Below are 18,546 nucleotides of genomic sequence, written 5' to 3'. Positions count from 1 at the left end.
CAGAAGGAGATTCAATTGTTTGTGCAAGTCAGAAAGGCCAGTGTTTCAAAACTGCAAAATGTGCTATTAACAAGGATGAATCCTTTGGCATTGCATTCTTTCTACTGCAAAATACGTGCTGTGTGGAACCTAAGACCCTTATTACAAATTCATGAATGATTTTAATCCATTCTGGCAGCTTTCATAAGCATTGCAGTCATCTGGAAGCAAAAAAAGATCATTGGTTTGTGTGAAATAATACAGCTAAGCTCATATTTGATCTTGCTCTCTAGTGAGAGAGGAATGCTTAAACTTTTTTAAAAAATTAATCAAGATAGGTTTCTCCTGTGTTAGATTTAACAAATGTATTTGGGAGTCATGTTCTATAAGACATAATAACTCAATGCAGAGCACCAACAAAAGAAAAAGGGATACCTTGGGAGGAGGCCCTTGATGTGCTAGAGGTGTTTTAAAACTATATAAAACTTAACCACCAGTTATCTGAAAGTAACTAATAGGATAATCTGGCTATCAAGACCTTATTTCTCTTGTCATCATTTTTAAATGCTTTCCCCAAAACATGACTTTCCCTTTGAGTGCTCTTAACCTCGAGGCACTGTTTGCTGCAGAGACAAAACTGTCAGAAAGGAAATCATATTTGAGAGTGAGCAGCTTTTATTTCCCTGGGGCACTATGGTGCAAAAACGATAGCAACAGTCAACAAGCAGCATTTATTGTGGTAAATGCTTGAAGAAGTATCCAACAGCTGGTTTTAGTACGATTTTCATAATATTACTTTTCCCAGTAAGCACCTGTTGTAGAAACAAATGAGATATTCTGTGATCACAAGTCAAAGTGTGCGTGGGAGAGGATGCGTTGAAATGAGTGGTATTCCAGAGCTGTTGTGATTCATACAGTCAAATCTGATGTAAGTCCAAAACTAAAGATTTGACTTTTAAAACCCCAGCTTTTATTTCTATAGAACAGTAAGCATGGCTGAGCTTTAGTTAAGGCTCTTAGATGCTATGAAGTCTCTAACTTCTATCAGTAGAACAAGTTTGTCCCACTTGCTCAGATTTGCAAAAGGAACTCGTGTAAGGAAAGCTTGTAATTCATCTCTCTTCGCAGCCTGTCATGAAGAAATTACAGTTTAACATCTTGCTTCACCCCTGAATAATCAGAATTAGGCATCTTTTCTCTCTATTCAGTCATGAATAATTTGTGTTGAGTGGTACCAAAGAACAGTGTAATGAAATCACCCCCAGGCAACCAAAGATTCTGAAGAAATTAAGCCAGTTCATAAACTCCATCTAGACAAGAAAAGAAGAAGGAGAAAAGGGGTAAGGAAAGGAAGAAACAGAGAAAAAGAAGAAAAAGACGAAAGGAAAATGAGGGGAAAAAAAAAGGAAAAAAGGTAAAGAGATTCAGGCCTGAAACAGAGCAGCAAGCCAGGGCACATTTAGATTGGTTTATATTTATTTACAAACGTTGGTAGCAGATGGTTACCAACATTTCATCATTATGTGTGTTAAAGCAAACTTAAAAGCTGTAAGAAACAGCACAATTTATATAGCAACTCGCCTTCGTTAGCCCACTCTTAACTTGTGTTACCCAGAACGCATCCCATTACAATTCATCACACAGCTAAGTAGCTAAAAAAAGGATATAGATGCAAGTGTAAAACCAAGACAAGTGGCATAGTTGTTCAAAACTAGAGATGAGTTGTTTCTCCACCACGGATGCCTGCTTTGACTGATGGTTCTGTACACAAAGAAGCGTTTTCAGAAGATTTCTTCCTCTCCCAAATATGGAGTGTGCCTTGATTGTTGTATCTTATAGAGGCAGACACTACCTGAGGAGATAGAGACCTAATTTATCTTGCTGCTCTCTTTGTAAAGGAGCATATTTAGCAGACAAACTGAGCTAGGCCGCTCTTTTCCCACATTACCCTTTTATTTCCATGCAACGCACTAGCTGCCTGAGATAAGGCAACAACTGACAGATGATGATGACTAGTCAAATGGATGCCTGTTGTAATCATTTGTTAAAAAATGCTGTATGAAGAAAATAAAATAAATAGAAATGGGAGCCTCAAGTGAATTTCCCCAAAAGAATGCCTCGCATCTAAGGGTTGTCATACTGGACAGATAATAGCTTTTGTTTAACTTCCTCTAAAACAGTTTGATTCAGCTGGGCTCCACTCTCTCTTGAATATCTAATTCACTCAGAAATTCAAGAAGAAAGATTATATTTTCATGGGCAGCTGGAAGGAACTGCTTGTGATACCAAAGTGGAGATGGAAGAAAACATCAATTAAATGAACATAAATGGGATGAGCAATATAATGAGCAAACAGTGATTTAAAAATGGAAACATGAATGTTTGATCTGTAAATATTTAGACTGGAGCTGAATTTCCTGTTCCTGTTCTAACTAGTGACAAGGGACGGGGTCATCACATGTTTAAAAGTCTATCGTTATAGGTGGTCCAGAGATCTGGATACCACCACCACTTCCTTGTCTGACGGCCTCACAGTCTGCCTGCATACAGAAACCTCTGTTCAGCAAAAGCCCAAAGTGTGTGTCTATGTGTGTGAGCCTGTCTCTGAAAAAGAATTACAGACTATACACTTATAAATCAAAGGAATTACCAAATACGTTCTTTTGTTCCTTGCTGGGAAAATCCTGTGTATAGTGGTAAAGTAACCTAATAAAAAGCAAGTGGAGACTTAGCTGAAAGGGCATTTAGAATATGCTGATTTAACTGATTACATTAAAAGTAATAAGCAGGAAAAAAAAAAAAAAAAAAAAAAAAAAAAAAACAAACAACAACAAACCACGTCCGATCTCATTTATATGTAGTAAATGCTCAAAACAACCTTTATGAGTGAGCATTGACTTAATTAGAAGTGGCGTGCTTTCAAAATATTCTTTCTGCGTGATTCGACACATCACACAGCAAGTTCCACTTAAGACTAAGACATGCATATTTAGATGCAGTGCTTGTAGGCTATGAGCCTGCTATATTTATTCACTGAGGACCTGCGTCAAGACTTATGCAGGCCCTAGGTTACACATTAGCCCAGTGCACGACTATTTCCATGCCAAGGTCTGAATGATACTCTCATTCCCTCATTGTTTCTGCACCACTCTTGGGCAGTGGAGCACAGAGCTGGCTGCGCTCTGCTTGCTGCAACCCTTTTTTGTGCCACCCATGGTGGGTGCACATGCAGGATGGCAGAGATGGGAACAGAGATGCAGGACTGACAGCACCTTGGTTCGTCTCTGCCCTCACTACCAATCAGCTCAGTCCTAGAAACAGATGGGCACTAAGGCAGTTTGGGGCTTGGAAGCAGTGCCAGGCTGAAACCACCAGTCTGAAGAGTGGATGATGGATGGGGGCAGACTAGGAACTGGCTGGGAGCCCCCAGTCTCTCTGCAGTTTCAACATCACTGCACTGGAACAGACTTTGGCAGCATCCAGTGGGCTCTGAATCATCCTGCTCAGCTGGGCTGAGGCTGCCCTGCCAAGGGACTGTGCCCAGCTGGGGTTGGGGCAAGCTCTGGGGCTGGGGATGCTCCTGGTTCCTTAGTGCTGCCACAGCCACCTGCTGAAGGCAGATGCATCTGGTTCAAATCTGGGAAACAGGCAGATTCACTGGATCCCAGGTCAGCAGATTTATGGAGTTGATATTTTCCTCATCCCTTGGGAAGCAGAAATTCAGGGCCTGGCTGGTGGTGGATACAACCACTGCCATTGGACTCATCTTAAAAGTCGCTAGTAATGACATATTTAGGCTACAGCAGCTCACATTTTCATTAGTGATGCTGCTTCTGGAGAGGAATGCTGAGTAGTAATCATTATTATTGCTTTAGCAGATTGTATCTGTGCGCTGCTGCCACCTGCCACTCTCTGTACCATGCTGCAGAAGCAACACTGGCTTTAAATCCTAGTGGGTGACCTTATTATCAGCTCCATGTTTTCAAAACCCGCAGGAGGCTGGCCCCAAATTATACGACTTGACTTAGAAATAAATACATTGGAGGAGGCTTCCTTTTCATTGCAGCTAAGCTCCTAGGTCTTTAGCATCCACACAGCTCTTTTTTCATTATTCTCTCTGCAGCGGGCTAACATTTTAGGTGAGGGGAAGAAGAAGGAAGAAGGGAGGTAAGTACAAGAGGAAAGGAGGGAAAGGAAGGAGGGAAGGGAAGAGGGATGAAAAAGGAGAAGAATAGCAAGCAAGCAAGGAGAAAAGGAGTAAAAGAATTCTTGCAAAACCACACCAGGAACTGTAATTTGAAGATAAGAAGCAAGTACAATGTTGCACATATAAGCAAAGATAATGGCACTACCAAGACTTGGTTCACTGAACTAAAATGAACAGTAGAGTATGTTAGTATGTTTTACCCACCAACAGCTTACCAGCTGAACATTGTCCACATAAAGCCACCCCAGCCCCTTTCCATATATTTCCCAGTGTGAATTGGTGAAGTTGAGTTTTCTTGTCCTCTCATGATTCCTGGGCTCTAACCCACAGCAGCCCAGCGAATGGACTAACTGAGTGCTGAAGTTTATTTTTCGAAGTGAGAGTGCTGGGATTTGAGACTTGAGTGCTCACTGTTACTTTCAAAGCTGTTGGAAATGTGGTTCAGGATGGAGTAATTCAAGGTGTCTGACTTCTTTTGCTGACTGAGTGTCACAGAGATGATAAATCAGAAGAGTATGTATCAGGAGGGGTGTTCAGTTAGAGGGGTACGCAGAAATAATTGCTAGAATGGCACTACATACAGAAGTGCAGTAATGACTGTGGTGGAAGCATGGTGCTTTGGGTGGGTGGCCAGCTGCTCCCAGGCCTATCCAGGCAGTCACCTGGGCCAGCGCCGAAGACAACATTGTTCTGAGTTGTTTGAAAGGATCCTTATGCTGCATAAATCCCTGCGTTCACTTATTCAGTAGAGATGCATAAGTTCACACCGTGGCAAGTCTGGCCATAACTTGAATTTATAATTCAAACTCTTTGTCTCAAATCTGGAGAAGTTGACTCCAAAATGTGATTCTCTACACTGTGAGCAGTGTCATTTAAATGCAAACTGTGCCTTGGCCGTGGTCAAAGGTTTCTGGTATGCATTGTTTCCATTTTAAGTATGTGTAGAAAGAATGAAATTTGTAGCTGAAAGCCTGATAATGCGGTTATCCTTGTTCAATTTTTCAGCACCATCTGTTCTTTCCAAGTAAGAATTCCTGACAAATCATATGAGCAAAAACTTACTTTATTTCTCCATGCAACAGACGAACCATTAGAGTTACGGAAATCTGGTTGGGCAAAGAAATATGTTTATAAAATGATTGGTTTAAGTCTTTGTTGTCTGAGAAAATGAGTTTTTAATGTACTGACAGCTGTCTCCCTCTGGCATGTTTTCAGTTTAACAGTTTATGTTGGAACCAGATCATTTGTTTCATAACTGGCTGCCGCATAACAAACAGCACTTTTACATCTCCAATCAGCCCACGTATCACATAAATGCTAGCTGTCCCTGTTGGGATACCTTCGCAATCACTACTTTTTCTTAATCATGCCTGAAAAATATGTAAATAATATGGCCACATCATAATCCTCTTTTAAGCCACACAGATAAAAACATGACTTGCCTGAAACATTTAGGTATTTTAATAGATTGTCATAGTTGAGAGTTAAGGCAGCAACCCCAGCACATTAGTGCATACTTATTTGTTTGCTAAAATAGTTCTATAGTGCTTATTTAAATCCTATCTAGAAAACAAATGTTATTTTCTGTTCCCTAGAGCCTGTTTTGAAAACCCACTGTGCTGGGCATGGCGCAGTCCATGTGCTCACAGGCTACGCCAGGGTTTCATTCAGCTGTCTTCAGACCTCACTTTCAGATGCAAGAGCGCTGGGCTTCGCCTCTCTCCATCTGTGTCCAGTGGTGTCCAGCTGGATGCAGGCTGGCTTTGTGTGGGTAAGGACAAAGCTCTTTGTGGAGCCTGATATGAGCCTTCCCATCCTCTGTGTGCCACGCAGGACATTTTCACCACTCCTTTGGAGCAGCACCTGTACCTTCAGTTGAGAACTGCAGCCTGAACCCAGAAATCAATTTGTAGCTGGAAGTGGCGCAGTGGGAAGTTTACTTCATTTCCATCTAAAATGGTTGTTGCTAACCAAACAGTGAATGATACCCATCCCTGGTGTATTTCTGTGGCGCGTTCCGTGTCTGTGATCTGTCCTTAGGCTATGTGCACTCTGAACTGGAACATTTATTTTGTGTCAAAATAATGTGCTCACGGATCACGTAAAAACAAAATAAATGTTAAAAACTTCACAAGCTTCACGCTACCAATGAAAGATGAACAATGAAAGAAAAAGATGAACTTCCTGCAGAAATAGGCATCCAGATAAAACATCTACAGAGGAATATGTGTCTGGATAATGCCTTTCAAAATGAAAAGAAGCCCCATTAAATAAGCAAGCATTTTCTGGCAGGCTGCCCAAAGCTGCAGCCATAGGTTGGAAGGTGTCTTCTGATCTATGGCCTCAAGGATTTTCCCGGTGATTTCTGACAGTACAATACAATGAGGCACAGTGTGGCAGGAATGTGAAATCTGGAGCTGCACGGGCAGCGTTACCATGTGTATATTGACAGGACATCGTGTGGCTTTCTTTCCCTATGGTGACCGAGGAATCTAAATTAGCCCTGATTCAGGCTAAGGTTTGGACATCATGTCTGCATGGGACCCTTGCTGATCCCATTTAACACAGTATTCATTGGAGCTGGTTACAACCCTTGAGCAGAGCGCTCCATTTTGAACCATGTGCTGAGTTTTAGGAAATAAATAAATAAATAAAGGAGGGCTGTTTTGGTAGAAGGGATGATGAATGATAACAGCATTCAAGCACAGAATTTGTCATGTCAAATTAGGCTGACCTTCAGTGGCAACTAAATCTTCATGGTCAGAAGGGAAGTTGTGGGGTTTGTGTGAATATCTTTGATGATCCAGTTCCTGCGTGGAGGAATACTAAACAAGGGAAATACATTTTGCCTTTACCATTTCATCTGTCTGCCTCTTCTCTTTATATAACCTTGGAAACGTCCACTCATTCTGGAATCTGAGAAGCCTGCATGTATCATATGATACCTACATCACATATTTTTTGGACATCTATTGCTGAAACTCTGGGAGAACCTACTTTTAAGCTATTTAAACTGAAGCTGATCTTTGTGCCTGTGGGTACCTGAGTGGAGAAGAGGAAGGAGGTCAGTTCACATTTGGTTCTTGTTCTGATTCAAGTCCCATAGCTCTGGAGTGTTCACAGATTTGGTAACAGAGGTAAACCTGGGGGAATCTTCAGGCCTAAACAATTTTGTTGTGAAGTCCCAGCTCTCAGGTGCAAGGGGAAGACCTGGTTCCCAGACTAGACTGGATGGAAGTATCTCAAATCTGGGTCAGTCTTGTTCCCTCTCTGACTGCAGAAGCTCATAGCCATGGTAAGTAAGCAAAGCAGTCATGTCTGCCTTACTGGTATTTAGTTTTTGGGACCAAAAAATTCCCCAAGTTCTGGATTTGCTGGCACAATGGCATTCAAGGTGGGCTTTTCTCCAAGTGCAGCAGAGGACAGCAGTAGCTCTCCTGGGTGCAAACAGTGCAGAGAAGAAAAGTTGAAATTACTTCAACGGTAGAAACAAAATATTAATTGTTCTGAACATAGATTTCTTAGCAATGTTAATTAGAAACAAAAACAAATAAAACCCCCTAAATTCTGTCTTTTAAATTGTCGACACTCTTGCAAGATACTCTCAGCTCTGCAGTGTGTCCTACAATATGTTTTTTGCATCAATTCAGCCAGCTGTGAAGTGTCAGGAATGCTACATCAGGTGTGTGAGGATATGTAATAGCGTTCATGGGCTTCTGTGATGACACAAGCTTTGTCAAAGCTCTCTGACTATAACAGTTCTCAAATAAGTGATTGTTCTGAATAAATTGTCTACACTATTGTTTTCCTACTGCAAACAGAACAGAGCCATTTTTAAACAGGCTGCGTAAAAACAACAGAGAATTCACTGTGTGAAAAGAAAGGACAATTTCAATTGTATCTTCCCTGCTATTTTCTGAACATTTCTTATATATTTTTTTTAATTTTTATTTTTACTGCACAGTTCTTTTGGTTCATAAACAGATGACGCTTTGGAAACTGTCGCCTCCCACTAATAAACACGGGAGTTGCACATAGTCATTTGCTTAATGTTGTGGAACAAGGAGTCTCTTATACAGCTACACAAGGGGCAGAGCTTGGGAAAACTTTGATATGGCATTCCTCCAAGCTGCAGCTGAAGAGGGCTGTGCTTTTGTTTCTTAGATTTCAGATGCTAATTGCAGAAGAATACTTGTCCAAGGCATCAGTGAAAGCCTTCAATAAGACAGAAGTGCCACAGCAGTCAATATTCATGGGTCAGTGATGAGCTGAAGCCTTAGTATTTTGCCAGTGTTGTCTTCCTCTTGGGCCCTTGCAGTGGGCTTGTGACCTCTCACAGTCATTCCAGACTCCGTGTCCAATTTTGTAGGAGGATGGCTGTCAAACCAATGAGGATGATAGCAGCTTTTCTCCTGAAACTCGCACTGCAGCTTCAGCCGAATGCGGCATTTTTGCTGTCTTAGGTCCTGATTTACAGGAGGTTTACAGGATATTTTACTTTGGAGGGAGCAGAGCAGCAGCAGCAAAGCAGCAGTGCTGGGCAGTGTGCCCAAGAAGAGCAGTTTTGGACAGGCCCTGCTTTGCAAGGCACTCCCTTCCAAATGCACTGATGCTTTGGGAATGTCATGGTCTACTGCTCCTTCTGGCAGCACATTCTTCAGCCTGTTCGCCCCACTGCCCTGCGCTTGGGGCTGCCCATAGCCCCAGAACAACTCGGGCCAAGAGGGAGATGTCAGCAGCCTCCAGCTAGAAAGCAAAGCATTCATCCCTGCTGCATCCCCTCTGCCAAATTCAAACCCTGGCTGAGAACTCAGGGCATGGCCACTCAACCCAGGACACTAAGGGAACGGGCACCTCTGGGTCTGGAAAAGGTCCTCGCCCCATGTCAAGTCCTTCCTTCATGTTGTGCTTTGAGACCAGAAAGGTAGTACCTAATGGGGCACATAAGAAATTTCATGTCGAAAGCTTTCTGTTTTAAACAGCAGTGTCAGCTGAAATGGGCTTATTTTTTTAATTTAGCTTTCATACAACATCAATTCCAGACGGTCACATTTTCCCTGTGGTAATATTTACCAAAGCAATTCTTAGCTGAATTCACATCACTCTTAGATAACTGGAAACATACCATAATTATTAGGTGTGTACTGGAAATGAAGAATTACAGAAAACAGCGGCCTTACCCTTGAAAATGACAAAGTATTTTCTTGTCAAGAAAATCAGCCAGACTATTTTATCGTGTCATCCTCAGACCCACTACAGTGATCAGCTTCCTCTTTAAAAGCCTCCAAGTGCCCACATTACAACCGCGGTGGGTTCTGATTTTTGCTGTTGCTTAATTATAGCTATTAAAGCATGAGGACAACATTTCCACTAGGAGCCATGAATGCGGGACCCACAGCTTAGGAGCAGAGAGAGAAGAAGATGAGCTCATTGTTCCTTGCTTTGCTTCTGCCATCTCACCCCGCGCTGGGCAGCGCTGTGAGCTCCTGTTCTGCCCGGAGTGGTTTTGTGTTACCGAGATGCCCACCGCTGCTTCACGTTCTTTTCGGGATCATTTCTGCCCGTTAATGTGAGAACAAGATGCCATCTAGCGGTCGGATTTTCATCTCACAGTCTTGATCTTGCTTTTTTTGAGCAGCTTGGGGATGCTAAATAACTAACGCAGCATTTTCAGTTTTCATTATAAACCCAAGTTCCTCCACTAATACCCAAAAGCTTTTAAAGTAAAATGGTCTACTTTTAATCATAGCCCAGAAACCGGCATTTGGAGATCATAATCATTTATGAATGTATGAAAGGAAAATGCTGATATATGCGATTTATTTCTCCAAAGTCAAGCAAACATATTAATTTTGCAGAGTGTAATGATTTTGTGCAACTGCTTGGAAAAAGGTAGTGCAAGCATTATTCAAGGGAAAGTCTGTGATTCCCATAATTTAGGTTGATATAAATAGGTTTTAGGACTGCCTCATCTGTTTTCCACATTTCCCTATTGTAACCTCAACCTCAGGTTACAAAGCCGAGTGATAAGAATACCCTCATGCAAAATGTGATTGGAGGGCAAAGCTTATAGAATTTGGATGCACTTAGATGTGGATTGTTCCCTTCTTAGTTATTCAAGAATTACCTGTGAAATTAAAAGTCAAACTATCGCTTTTGATAGGCCATTCCCAATGATTGGCTATGTTTTGTGCAACATAAAGATCCATTTAGAATCACAGAATATCCCGAACTGGAAGAGATGCACAGTGATCATTGAGTCCATCTTCTGGCCCCACACAGGACCACCCCAAAACCAAACCCTATGCCTGAGAGTGTTACCAAGATGTTTCTTGACTTCTGCCAAACTCGGTGCCATGAACGGTTCCCTGAGGAACCTTTTCTAGGGCCTGACCACTCTCTGGTGAAGAACTTTATCTTGCTCTGCAACCTGACCTCCTCCTGAACCTCCACCTTCCTTAGTCCAGCCTCTTCACGAAATAATGGGGAAGTCAAGAGTATGATTGCAGAAATACGTTAGCAATAGAGGATAAGTGCCATAAAGGTTCCCTTGCCAGGGCTGCCCCGCATGCTCTAGTGTTGGGCACATTATAGGTGGGGCATCAAAGCCTTGAGTATTTTGGAAACAGCTCCAGCTCCCGAACCAGCTCAGAGGTGAAAGAAATAAAGTGGATATGGAGCCGCTCTACCTCCCACCCCTTTGGGGCTGCTTTCAAAAATCAGTGCCTGCATCTGTAGGACCTGCTCTCTGTAGATGGTGGTGTGCTGCCCGCCTGCAGGCACTGGACATCTTTGCTGTATTGGCTCACAACACGCTGTCTGTGGCTGTACATCTATACTCACATATTATGTGAGTCCCTTATCCCTGACTACCTGCATAGCCCCTGTGCTGCTCCATGCTTGCTGATCAGTCCAACAGGTTGTGGGCCCAGGCACACAAATTTTCTATCCCTAAGTTGCTCCCTGAGCCACATGTTGATGCTCCCCAAGAGCAATGTTAAGACCAGCCCCATAGCAGCTCCATTTGACGGTGTTGTCGTGTCCAAGCTGGTGTCAGTTTATTGAAGATTGTAATACAGCAAAGGTGTAAGTCCAGGCATGGGATACAGGAAACAGAAAGCTTCTGTACCACTGCCAATTGATTTTATTTTTTGGCAACAGAGAGGCTTTTATTCTCACCGCATCGCAATGAGGGCTTGATCGTTCATTTAAGTGCCTCTTTGCCTTTCCTTTCACTCTGCACTGCAGCTGGCATGCCCAAGAAAGCCGGCTTGCTCTGAACACACATTAAACATCAGCCAACTTCTGTAAAACAGAAGTGGCACATCGCTGTTCCACAGCCAGGAGGCACTGGGATGGCAGAAAAAAGCCAAGGAGGTTAGATTATGTTCCTGTCCCACCCAGCATAGCCTACCTGCAGCAGCAGAGGCACAGTAGTTAGTGCTCTGGGCCCAGACCTGCCCAAATGGAAGGAGCTGAGCAAAAGGGAAGCTGCCAGAGCTCGTCACTGAGCTGCAAGAGACCCACTGCCTTACAGCTGCTTCTGCCAGCATAGGCAGGATTTCTCTCCATCTACACATTTATTTTGAAAATTTAAGCAATCAATGGTGAAATTCTGCATCAAATGTTGTCTTTATTTCTGTCCCCCCCCCCTTTTTTTTTATCATCTGTGATGCTGATTGACATTAAGAAAAAATAAAAAATAAAAAAAAAAAAAAAAAAAAGAGAGGAAAAAAAAAAAAAAAGCAGGGAAAAATTCAATGAAAGTGATTCATTTCCCTCCTCCCTCCATCTGCCAGCAGTGACAAGCAGCAAATAAAGCAGCTCCGCATCCTGCCCTGGGTCAGGTCAGGATTGCACTTTGCAGCAGAGTCAGCATGATCAGGAACCAAAATATCTGTAAATGTCAGGTGTGCCTTGCACAGACGGCAGAGGTGAAAGGAACCCCTGTGCTCAGGCACTCTGCTCTTCAGTTCGAACAGAATATGGAGATGTTCTCTGCAGCTGGATGACAGCCAGCTCAGAAAGACACAATTTCATTTTAAGAGCCTGTGCAAGTCCCCTGGTAAAGCATTCCAGATGCTGCTTTCCTTACTTCAAGGAAACTGTGTCCTGTGTGGAGGCTGAGTTTATATACACAGAGTTCTGCTTCCAGCTAGCAAGCATTGGTCAGCTGCCTTCTGCCTGCAGGGTGGAGAGCCAGGGCTGGAGGCAGCACTCAGTGGAAAAAGAGGGGGGACCTGAACTTGTTGCTCCTCTATCAGCCCCTAACAACCAATGCACAGCACTGGCCAGTGCTGGCAATGAGCTGCAACCATACTAATGTACACCTCCTCCCCATTCCCATAAATTCATGGCTGTAAAAGCAACCCCAATGCCAGCATTTTTTCACTTGTCTATCTAAAATGATTATAAGATCCTCTCAGGAACAAGGTGAAGGACTCAGTGCCTCTACAATCTGAATAACTTGATCCCTCTGCATCACAGGAATCCCCTCCCCATTCTGCATCATAGTTTGTGCTCCCTCATGAATTCCCTCCCTTCTGCATCCTCCCTGCACACAGGTTATTCTAGCAACAGTGTGACAACTGCTGCATACAGAGATGAGACCATTTTCCTGTCCTAGCCCTCTTTATTGTGTTGATTTTTCCATGTTATCCTGAACATCAAGCCCTTCCCAGCTCATTGCTCTTTGTGACCAGCAGCCCGTGCCCTCAGCTCATACAGGTCCATGGGTGTGTTTCCAGCAGGATGGCTAAGAAGTCCTCTAAAGAACTGTCTGTGCCTGCAGGCTGTGGGCATAGGTGGTCTAATCAATCAAGTCAGATGCTCCTCCTGAAGTTCAAGTTTCTGCTTCTCTCTGAAGTCCAATAATCCTTCCCTGATTACCAGTTCAAACTTACCTGGAGTCTCCTCTGGAGATACTCAAACCCCCCTGGACATTTTCCACATGTGCAACCTACCTAAGGAACTTCCTTTAGCAGAAGGTTGGACTCAACAATTTCCAGAGGTCCCTTCCAACCCCTACAGTTCTGTTATTATGTGATACCATGAAAAGTTACATGACCCAAATTTAGTTATCTAGGAAGCGTTTAGCAGCCCCAAATCAGAGAGAAGTACTTAAATCTGGGTGTCACCAGGGCTTTGCAGCCTGGAGAACTGCCAGGCTCTGGCATCCAGCCACCAACCACCATGCCTAAGGTGGATTCTTGAGGCAAAATTATCACCTGAATACAGTGGCTGAGCTTTTACCAGAGCCAGCTCTGGTCACAATTCAGTTTGTAGAGATGGTTGCAATTATTCTGCAGCTGTGGATGGTGTGAATAAGTGGCAGTCACGGCATCTCAGTAACTCAATGTGAAAAGATTGCAGAAAGATTGAAAGATTAATTGAAAACTCACAAGGTCCTCATCATCCTCCCAGGCCACAACTTGCCTCTTGTTCCCACTAGCTGTATTTCCTGGTAAATAGTTTCTGATGGAACTAGTTTTCAGGCTTTATGGCCAAGTGAAATTGTAGGTGTTTATTTGAAAGAGAAAAATAAGAATAATAATTAAAAAACAAACAACAAAACAATAAACTTTATCTGCCGTATTTCATAACTGCCAAGTGTGGGAACAGTGGTAAGGATTGGGGGAAAAAACAACCAACAATTTTATTTCAATTTACTTTCTGTTCTGACTAAAACAAAAAAAAATCTGATGATTTAGAATATCAAATAGACATCCACTTTCCTGCCTTCAACTCAAAGGTATTGGAAAATATTACCCTGTCAGTTCCACTCAGACCCAACAGGAAAGGATTGCCTCTTGCTGTATCTGCTCACAGTCCACGCTAATCGTTCTGTAGCACTTGTCTGTTAATATTTAACAAGCTCCTACGTGTTCAGATTCAGTGGCCAAAACAGTCGCTTATGAAGTAATCCTGTAGTGAGATTCCTATTTACCTTCTAACAGTTGATCTTTGCCTTTGTGAAATACTTTTGATTGCTTAGAAATTCTGACATGACCTTAATACATCTCCAATAAAGCATTGCTGCAGAAGTGACAAGTTAATTTCATAGCTCAAAGTATGAGGACAGCAGTAATACATTTTTGGTGGAATTTAGTCAGAAATATGAAATAATTTTTCCATTAGTATCAACATAATTTTGTCTCTTCGGTTCAAATTGACTTCTTTAATTTGCAGTTCTTCATTTATTTTGTGTGTATTTAATTATTGCATTCCCACAGCTACTATATTAAATATAATACGTATTTATCTATAAATAAAATATTATCCATATTCAACAATTAAGGAAAAGCAGTGCCTTTAGGATTGTAAATAATTGAACAGTAGAATTCATTTCTTTCAATAAGCCATGAACTAAAGCTTAGGTAAAGAAGGTCTCAGCCTCACTTCCTAATTTTAGATAGACTTAAACAGTGTATTCCTCTCAAGCACATTTCATCTTTATTAATTCTCAATCATCCACTGTAAAAATGGTAATCTCAGTAAATTCACTTGATAATACTGTAGAATCCCCTGCACATGCTACAGCATAGGAATTGCTTAGTATTCAACAGGCAAAAATGAATCCAATTGCTCTGCTCTTCAGTGCATGTTTTTCAAAAACAAGACATTTTAGTTTATCTCTTTGTCATTTGTGTCCTGTGTTAAAAAAGAAAGGCTAATTAACTATGCAAGACATCTGTCTGTAGGCTTTTTGTGGAAGCAATGCCTGTGAAATCTGCTTCCCTGCTTTGCACCATGGCCTTTTGCCAATTTCAGAAGTGAATTAATTGAAGAGATAATGTAAATACACCTAAATTACCTGAAGAGTAATAGAAAAAAGACTTCAGCGCAAGACTACACTCCCCAACCTACTACTGACAGGGAGGGTGAGTTATCAGTGTAGTCCCTAAGATGGAAGACACTTGCAATACTTGTATGTTATCTCTCTTCTTCTACCCTCCTGTCTTCCACCCACAGTGTTTATGGACCTTGCACAAGGTGGGAGATGTGAGGTTCCTGTTGCAGGATAATTGGGCAACAGAAATAAATACGTGCTAGATTACTTTGGTTGTAAGGCCTTCTTGACCACCACTGCTGCCAGCTGCTGCCATAGTCCCATCTGTAGGAAACTCACATGACTTGGGGATCCTGCCTAATAGCTGTCACTATCAAGGACTACCTTCATCCAAGAAAGATAAGCAAGATGTAAAGTGCCCTCAGGAAGATGTATGATATAAACAAGAAGGACAAAACAGCAGTGGAAAGCTTAAATTGCTCAAAATGTGCCTGGTACTGCAGAGAGGTTCTTGGGGCCACCTGTGTCTGGATTTGAGTCCAGGAGATCACTAGCAAGGATGTAGCAGTGTTAGTAGTGGATTGCTGTCCAGATCATTGAAGAAATGCATGCCAAGGATGAAAACACAGCTTATATTATGCCTGGAGCTGAATGTTGTGGTTGGCACAACCAGCAGCACAATGTGCTGCAGTGGGGTGTGAGAACCAACAGCCTAGTGCTGGGATAAGATGCTTATCATGTTAGATTAAGTGCGAGTTTGAGGCAGCTGGATTTTCCTTTCAGCCTGACAAGAAGCGGTAGCCTTCTGTCAAAGCATCTTTCCCATGTCACCCTCTCTTTCCTTATTTAGCTGAATTAGTAGCATTTTTTGAAGGAAAATCAGTTAATTTAGGAAAAATACAAACACCGCTGACAGCTGACACTTGAATCTCAATAGCTGTGCAAAGGTTGCTCAGTAAGAGCAGATATTATATTGCTCATTATTCTTCCATGCCCTGTCTCTCTGATCCATTCACGAGGGCAAAAGTTATTTAATGCACTAACTAGAACCTCTGCCAGGTTTTGGACTGATATGATTTGTGGCCAATGAACTCTTGTAGTCCATCATTAAATTTCCTAATAGGTTCTTTAACAAGCTGCTGTGGAGGAAAGCTTGCCAAGTCTGAACGATTTTTGCTCAGGGCTTTTCCATATGCTTCTAAAGCCCTGGATGAAGCCTGAGAGGTTAATAGAGAGACCTCACAAAATACTTTTTATTTCTCAGTAGGCACCTTCTGCTTGGAATCTTCCTGCTTTACCTGTGCTCCTATGCTCTATTGAAATGTAAGGTCCAGCTGATTTGAAATAACTCATGATAGAAGATACTATATACTAAAATTATGAATTGAGGTTAAAAAAGAAATGCTGATAGCTACAGTGGTGAATTTCCAAACTTGATTGAAGCTATTTGTTTTCTTCTAAATTAGACTTTGGTTATTAAACCCTTTTTGATACCAGATTGGGGATTGCAATATTTCTGCACTGAAGTCAGGCAAACTTACTTCTTGCTACTATAGCTGGAGGCAAAATACGGAGGATGTGAATAGTGACAGAAGTAAATAATTCTCTAGGAACTTCTTATAGAAATAAAGGGTTATTCACCTAATGATATTTGTCTAGATTTCTCACTAGAAGTGATGGCAGAAGTAATTAGAGAAAACCAAGGTTTCCAAGAGGTACATTCATTTGTAACCCGTCTCTTTCTGCTCAGGGAGTTCCTGTAGCTCTGGTCACATCATGAAGGATTCCTTAGGCTTTGGCTCACTGGCCCTTTGCTGTTTACTGCCAGCCAGGATGAACTTAGTCTTGTCTTGAAAACATACAAACTTAAAAACAAAACAGCAAGTTCAGTTTAGAAAAAGGAATTACTGTATTATTTCATTACAGAAATTGGAACTGGAAAAAAAAGAGAAAACAATGCATCTCTGAAGTGCAGTTCTCCATGGTGCTTAGCAATTAGAGTTGGTCCCACATCTCCAATAACCTGAGGACTTGCATGCTCTCTCACTTTGTTTTCTCTTCTTTTTCAACCAAAATAAAGTCTTCTCTCTGTCAGCTTTGTCAGTCAGCAGGGTGCCTTAGCCATCTTTTCTTTGGTTTGACAGCATATCTTCAGTGTGTCTGGGCCCTTTCATCACACCTAACAGTGACCATTTGCGATTCTTCCATCCTCTCTCCTTAGCAGAGAGCCCCATGCTCCTTTCCCCTATGCCCTGGAACAGTTCTGATGCTCAAACTACAAAGGCCTTAAATGGGACATTTCCCAGTCCCAGGAGCTCTTGTGAACATGAACTGATGTTGCAGCCCTTGCTGAGCAGTATATTTCTAGCTTAAAGAGTCTTCCTGCTATTCACATTCTCTTCAGAATTGCTACAGAGCTTTATAAACCCTGTACTTTAAGGTTCACAGTGCTGATACCTGATTATACCCACAGCTTCTGGCTCAGTGGTAATGCCAAGACCACAGGTGACAAATTAATGACCAGAGTGACATACTTGGAACTGAAATTCTACTTTTCCAACATGTCCCTTTTCCCTCTTCATCTTTTATTGTTTTTTAGGCTCCTACTTATGTTTTATAAATGGACAACACAAGCCCAGTTGCACAAACAGGGCAGAAAAGGACTAGGGCTCTGTGGCACTGGAGATGTGTTTATGCGTTGCAATTGCTGCCTGCTGGCCAAAATCACTGCTAGGAAGTAGGTTCTCAGTGGTGCAAAGCCCTACGCTGTCAGAAAAGGGAGTTCCTTACATCAAGAGAAGTGTGACCAGCAGGTTGAGGGAGGTGATTCTGCCCCTCTACTCAGCTCTTGTGAGATCCCGCTTGGAGTACTGTGTCCAGTTCTCAGGCTCCCAACACAAGAAGGACATGAAGCTATTGGAGCAGGTCCAGAAGAGGGCCACAAACATGATCAGAGAGCTGGAGCATCTCCACTATGAGGACAGGATGAGAGTGTTGGAGCTCTTCAGCCTGGAGAAGAGAATGACCTGGGGAGACGTAATAGCGGCCTTTCAGTACCTGAGGGAGGCTGATGGGAAAGCCAGGGGGTAACTTTTTATAAGGGCAAGGGGAAATGATTTTAAACTGGAAGAAGTTATTTACTGTGAGGGTGGTGAGACACTGGAACAGGTTGCCCAGGGAGGTTATGGACACCCCCTCCCTGGAAGCATTCATGGCTGGGCTGGATGGTGCTTTGGGCAACCTAGTCTAAACGGAGGTGTACCTGCCTATATCAGGGGGTTGGAACTAGGTGATCTTAAAGGTCCCTTCCAACCCAAGCCATTCTATGGTCCTGTAAGTCTTGCTGTCAGTCTTGGTCCCACTTGGGATAGTTTTGTGTGCTGCAGAATTCCGTGCAAGGTGTGCTTGAGGAACCAGGGATTCTCTGAATGTGATACTCAGCTGCCATGAGTAATGGAAAGGCTTCTTGACTAGTTCTGACATGGCACTCACAGGAAGTCGACTGGAACAGCAAGTTCTTGGAGGCTTTCTGAAAATGCGACAATGGATATTGTTCATTCAGGTTGCAGCA

The sequence above is a fragment of the Excalfactoria chinensis genome, chromosome 1 (assembly GCF_039878825.1).
Source record: "Excalfactoria chinensis isolate bCotChi1 chromosome 1, bCotChi1.hap2, whole genome shotgun sequence".
NCBI classification, from domain to species: Eukaryota; Metazoa; Chordata; class Aves; order Galliformes; family Phasianidae; genus Excalfactoria; species Excalfactoria chinensis.
Note: the sequence above shows the minus strand (reverse complement) of the source record.